Source organism: Channa argus, chromosome 1 (assembly GCF_033026475.1).
Source record: "Channa argus isolate prfri chromosome 1, Channa argus male v1.0, whole genome shotgun sequence".
Classification (NCBI taxonomy): Eukaryota; Metazoa; Chordata; class Actinopteri; order Anabantiformes; family Channidae; genus Channa; species Channa argus.
This window is the reverse complement of record NC_090197.1, coordinates 28735619-28742516: the sequence shown is the minus strand read 5'-3', so window position 1 is coordinate 28742516 and position 6898 is coordinate 28735619. Positions and strand designations below refer to the sequence as shown.

At 38.5% G+C, this 6898-nt stretch overlaps 1 long non-coding RNA gene across 1 annotated transcript; it reads right to left on the bottom strand.

Annotated features, from left to right (window-relative positions):
* Positions 1-413: 413 nt before the first annotated feature.
* LOC137102494 (uncharacterized) lies at positions 414-4472 on the bottom strand. The gene is made up of 3 exons (XR_010911235.1): positions 4322-4472; positions 2332-2418; positions 414-1749 (listed from the first exon to the last, which is right to left on the bottom strand). It is a non-coding gene; the product is annotated as an uncharacterized lncRNA (long non-coding RNA).
* Positions 4473-6898: the final 2426 nt, after the last annotated feature.

Here is a 6898-nt window from a genome sequence, read left to right as displayed (position 1 = left end):
CAAAACATGGACTGTCATTAAACCTGATGATTTTTTTTTTTCTCCACATTATTCCACACAGTGACTTTGCAGATTCAATTTATTACGAAATAGAAATTAACAATATACTGTTATAAACCTTTTGACTCCTGTGGGAAATTTACTACCCAGCATAATGTGATGTAATAAAAACTACCTCAACCTGCCTGCTGCAACCACCCATGCATAAATGATATACATTATTCTGCAATGTGAATAATACTACACAATAGCAGTTATAATTTCTACAATATTACGTTATACTGTTTCTAAAGTTTTAAATGCACTCTCCTTATTCAAACATTATACAAATTATAACACTTTATTATCGTTATATTATGTATTTAAAGTAAAATAATTGTATAATAATCTGGATTAGTTGAGGTAGAGGGGGTTGGATTCATAATTAGAATTTCAGTATTGATTCAACTGATCCATAATTAAACTCAGTAAAAATAGTTATAGAAAAAACAACTCAGCCCAAATGAAGGAATGAGCTCTTGCATCTGTGATTGTGAGATCTGTGAACCGAATGGGAGATATTTGCTAAAACCATTAAGAGATCCAGAGTTATTAGGAGGTGAAATAAATGGAAACAAAGGGACATTTGGTCGCAGAGTTTCCAGCCTCACGTCTAGAGGAGCTTTCACTGTCTGGGGAAAACCTGGTGTTGTGCACAGTTCACACCACATGATGGAGCCAGAGGTCTAGTTCTACATTGTGATGGAATAAAACTGTCACATACAGCTCATGCAAATGGTAAGTAACTAAGTACATTTACTCAAAAACTGCACTGAAGTACAACGGAGGTACCTGTGCTTTCTTCTGCTTTACTTCAGTTCAGAGGGAATTATGTGCTTTTCCCTCCACTCCATGCATCTAACACCTTTGCAGACTATTAAACCTGCTGCTGGTTATATTTCACACCCATTCTCTGGATTAACACTGTTCTTTGGCTTCAGGTTTTATTCATCACTACTTTTAAGTGGAAAAACAATCTGTGCCGGATTTTTCATTTATACATTTTAACATGAGTAAATAATTATTAATTAAGTACTTTTTTGAACAGTACTTGTACTTAAGTCTTGAGTTTTTGTATTATTGTTCATTTAAGGTAGTTGTTACTCTGATCTATATTTATAAATTATGTCACACAAAAAATAATTGACAGCTTCAGGAAGGTTTGTTGATCCAGCCCAGTGTCCAATTTCCTCCATATTCACACTTATATATTATTTTTAGCAAACAATACTTTTCCAGACACCGTTGGCATGCCATCGTTAAGACTTGAATGTGCATCTTTTTTCCTTAAATGTTAGCCGATCAAATGTTCTTTGACCTGCAAAACCAGTGTGAGGATGGATGGAAGTAGCTCCTTTGTTTGCAGCTGTTTGCATCTTTTTAACCTCACTGTAGGTTCACTGCTTTTGTGTGTGGTAAAAAAATTAGATTCAAGCGCAGATTTAAATGTACCGTGTGACCTCCTGTGGTTTGAGCCTACTTTCAGCAGATAAGCAGCGACAACACTCGGGGATCTCAGGTATTTCTAAGGCCTAGGGTTGGAAGTGGGGCGCCACATCAGAGCAAAGGGAAGAATCTGTGGAGGTATTTGGCAGCAGACTGGGGGCTTTCCTGTGGAGGTGGGGCTGGAAGGGATGAAGGAGCCTGGTGCCGGGGGCCTCTGGGATACCACAGCAGGAGGTGGGGAGACAGAGGCCAGAACAAAGGAGGCTGCAAGAAGGGAAAGGGATGGATGATGGATGATGGATTTAAAAAACCGAAAAGTGCAAGGAATATTAAATCTATTCCTATATATAAAAGTCTGTACTGCAAACATCAATCATTTCAACTGTTGTGTTGAAGAGCAGTGTGATGTTTCTGCAGAGCATAAAAGAAGAAGCAACTTTTAGCTCAAGTTATAAAAACAGCATTAATAACATTTCTGATTAGTGCCAATTATAGAATATTTAAATTCAATTCAAGTTTTTATTTACTTTATGTTCAAATGTGAAGAGTTATAAAAATATTTGAATACACATTGTTACAGACTAAAAAGGTAAGGAAAGCACAAAACAGGAAAAAACTTCATAAATACATACTGTGTAGATTTTATACACATTTCAATGTCTATAAAATATGTATACATAAAATACATAAAGTACATAAAGTATGGTGCTTGGATACTGCTCAAGTCTAATAAAAGCTGCAGGCTGTTTAAGTGTCTTTTAAATAATGCAGAACTGTAAATAACATAATTCATTCAGAGGAACTAAAGCAATTAAAATGCAGAAAATCTTGTTATTGACGTCTCACCTTGGTGTAGGGTAGGCTGTATGGGCTCCGTAGTTGGATGCATTTTGGATGTGGGTCCAGGCAGAGAAAAAACAGGTTTGTTGAGCTCTGCAGCAAATGGATCCATGAACATGGATTAGTATATTTGAACATTTCAGCAGAGACAGTTTAAATGACAGAATGTTAGTCATCAGATACAGTAGAGTGACTTAAGTGTGTTTAAAAAAAAAAAAGTGAAATCGGGAGTGCAGACGATCGGTCAACAAACTGTTTCCTGTTCTCAAGGGACGTCTATAGCCTGGATGACTGCATCACTCATCTGTCCTTTACCCTGTTCCTGCTCCTCTACTCACCACTATGTCAACACAGGCTGTTTGGTTTAAGACCAGGTTAATCTCTGCAGACGGTGTTGCAACCATCCCAACATCTTCACAACAACTACCACGCTGATTGACAAACGACTGGGTAGTTTTTACCTGTCAGCCAACACTGGATCATCCACTGCCTCTTCGTTATGTTTATCATTTTGAAGCTGGTTCAACTTAATAATAAAGTTCTCGTGCCGCTTTAAAAATGTGAGTTAACCAAACTTAATTTTAGATCATCAGTTCAAATACAATAACGGCAGATTTAACCAGAGGGAGAACACGAGCTGAAGCAACTGGCAAATTTGATGGAAACGCTATGATTCATCTTAAAATAAAAAGTTTGTATCAACTGTGGTCTCTTCAAAACAAAAATAAATTTTAACTCTTAAACAATGCATCCCAGGAGAATTGGTTAATAAGTTTGTCCATTTATGCAAATCATTAAGTCAATGTAAATGTTATGTCATGGACATGACAGGAACCTAAATTTGAACTCAAAAAAGGCCTGATAATGACATTCCTATGGAGCTAATTCGGTGCAATAAATATTCATATCTGTATTTTATGATTTATAAAAATACATGCATTGAAAATAAGATTTGTACTTGTATTTGAGTATTTGCGCTCAAAAGTTCACAAAGGTGATGTTGCATAAACACACTCGCCCGGGGAGCTAGCGCCAAATATTTCGCTCAGGGACACACCTGGAAGGCAGACTTTGAGTTCATCCAACTATGACCATATGAATTTGCTTCACTGTGTCCATTCACTCATTAATAACAAACTGTCATTACTGGCTGTATATTAACACCAATGTATAGGTTTTGTTTCTTATTGCACTTTGATTATTGGTTGGATAAACCTTAGAATAATCATGAGATTCAATTTTTTTTTACAGTACAGCAAAAATTTGGAAGCATTTCATTTATTCAGTTAACTAATTTTCCGCTATAAGGTATTATAGATGCCTCAGATATCTAAATGCAGTGTTCAAACTGATGAAGCGACCAATAGGCCGGCGTCTGCGGGCCGAGCGCTGCACTCAGCGGGCACAGTGGTGGCCAGTGTCGCGAGGTCATTCAAGAAGAAAAATCGGGAACTAACGTTACTCCCCATGACAACAGCAAACATCACCCACAGCTGTCCAGCCGCCAAGGCAGCAAAAGTTCAACATTATTTAGTGTAACTGTGTTTATGACATTTCTCCCATAAACCCTGATAACTGTAATGTTCCTATAATTGATCCCAGTCTGGGGAACGAATGATGCTCCCACTGATGTTACGTCACTCCCTGCGAACACTACGGTGTACGTCACGGCTGTTCGCCAGGTCGGGAGGGATTTTAAAGAGAAAGCGGAGAACTACGTATCTCATCTGCATCTGCCCAACTACCACGGAGGCAGCGACACTTATGACCCAACAGTTACCGAGTTTCTATATTACAGAAACTAATGTCAGTGAGCAGCTGCAGGCTAACTAGCCTCCTCAGAGTTCGGTGGCTAAGCTAAGCTATTATGCTAACGTCGGTGCTTAGCTGGGGTTTTCTCAACTAAAGGCAGAATAAACAGAGTAACATAGACGAAACTATATATCCACGCTAATTCCATACTCCAAGATGTTTAGCTTGTTAAATATGAACTCACTTGCACATTAGCCGGGTATGTGTGAGCAGATTTGTATTCACAGGATTAGAGCTGTAAATCCACAACTCGAGGTCAACAAATGCTTAAATCAAGATTTGCATAACAAGATTTGTACTTGAAAGAGTCTTTGTGCACAAAAATTGACAAATGCAATTTTGCACAAATGTTACATCACTATAATTTAAATTTGTAAATTATAAGATACAAATACAAATATTTATTGCACAGAATTAGCTCCATACTTTCCAGTTGTTGTTTTCCTTTTAGCATAATTTTATCTGATCTATTATTTATTAACACGAATACACAATCTTCCTGCTCCCTGCACGTGACTTCTTGTCCTCTTTATAAACAGGGAAAGGAAAATCTGCCATACACACATCGCCTTAGGATATCTTATCAATGAAATGAGATTTGCACACACACGGCTCATTCATGTGTGCCCTGGCTTCCCTGTTTTCCAGCCGTAATATACTGTATGTCTATGTCCTCTTACAACTGCACAGAAGATTAAGGGACTACTTGCACCAGGATTTTCAACTAGAGTGACGCACAAAATGCAGGAAACAATTTAAATGTTAAATTTCAAATTTACATGGGGTACTTAGCTGATGGTATCATGTTATTTATCATCAACAATCCCAGGAAGCAAATCTGATAATGTGTGAGACAGAAGACTGACTTCCCCATCTCTGTCTGTGGAAGTATTAATAAAAATTAACACTACTCAGTAGAGAACTCCTCAGCTCATCTAAAGGATATTTAAAAAGGATCCTCTAAAATAAAGCTGCAGCACATTCTGCATTCCCAGAGCAAACTACTTTGTACACTAAACCTCTTTAATTTGTCACAACCAAACAACAGTTAAATGTAATGCTCTTTACAGTTTGTACCGTTTGTTAACTGATTGACAGTTATTCTTCCCTTCACATATCAATGACCCAAGGTTATAAAACAGTATTTTTGTTGAACCAATAAGCTCTTTCAGAATTTAAAAAAGTGTCCAATATTACAACAGATACAACCTTCATTTTCAATGTGTTGTGCACATATTTAATTAAGTTCTGTTGTAGATAATTATTTAGTATAAGTATTTGATCAGATTTAACATTAGCCCATACAGATTTAGACTCAATTAGTGACCAAAAAAAAAAAAGTTTAAAAATGTATTAAAATCAACTGGACACTGAAGGACAGTGACAGAAATATCAATCAAATGAATGTGACATAACGCATTAACTGGGGACTCTATTCAGTGACATTATACACATCTGGTGTGCTAGTGAGTATTTTTAGTTGTTTTTAAACATCAGTTAGAAGCTTTGTCATCATTATATTGAGTATATGTACCACTTGAAATGCATCACCTCAGTTTTGAAAATGCTCACAACTTTTTTAAGATTCACTTTTGACAGTATGTTGTAAAATTGGCACTAAAATGGTAGTGAAGAGTAGTGTCACTTACGAAAAGACTTGGGGTATCACACCTCCACAGAAAGGTTCAGAACTTAAAGAGAAGAACTGTCTGAGCCGGTTCCCCATTAGGTCAGTGGGGAGGCCAATTGTCTTTAGCTTCCTTTCACTCCTCACACACACACACCAAACACCGCCGGGTCAGACAGAGGGAAAGCGACAAGGCGTCGAGTTGCAATTAGACACCATTATATAAAAGCATATTCATATAACAGGGGCACCGATGAGGTCAGTACGTGCCTTTTGTTTTGGGATTAATGAGATTTTTAATAAAACAAAAAAATGCATCCTTTCTTATTGTAATGACCTAATGAGTGTGCCGGTGGCGCCGGGCCATGTTGGTGGGAAAATACCCTGGTTGTACCAGTCTTTGGGTGGGCCCCTCCTCACTTCATCCATCCGTACTTTTTCTGCACCTGCACCCCCGCCAGTGCTGCCCCGTGCTTCCCGGACCCACTTCTCTGGTTTGTAGTTTTGAATGCAAACACCAAACGAGTGTTTAATTACCATAAAATGCTATCGGCATTTAGCCCTGTGACACAATGAATGGCAATATAGAGCTCATTGAGGTTATCAACAAGGGGACCCCTGGTCAATTGGGTCATTGATTTGGATTGTTTGACAGACCCAGGGACAAGGCTGCAGGAGCAAGCAAAGTTCAAAAATCCCCCTCAGTTGAATCGAGAAGTTTGTCACAGAATCTGTTGGAAGGGGCTGTCAGGAGTGATTAGGGGGCATGAAAGGGCTCAGCGATCAAACAGGGCCTGTCCCAACGTTGCACATTTAATTAGAATTTGCATGCCTTTGTTCTTGACCCTTCAGCAGGCATGATCTGATTACAATGGTGAACAGTTACCTCTAGGGGAAGTGGGAACTCGCTAGACTCTTTTGTCCAACAAAGCTGAACAGTTTGTTTAAAATAAAGAGTTCCCAGCGCTGCTAGTGATCCACCAGCTTTCTGTGGACAAACACCTGTGGAAAAACTGTTGGAGTGAAGCTCAAATCCAGGTTTGCTGAAAAGATTTCCTTTTACCTTCTGCCCGATTTGTCTCCCACTGAATTGTGGGAGTTTTGCAGAGAGGGGATGGGGCCGAGGCGCTTGCT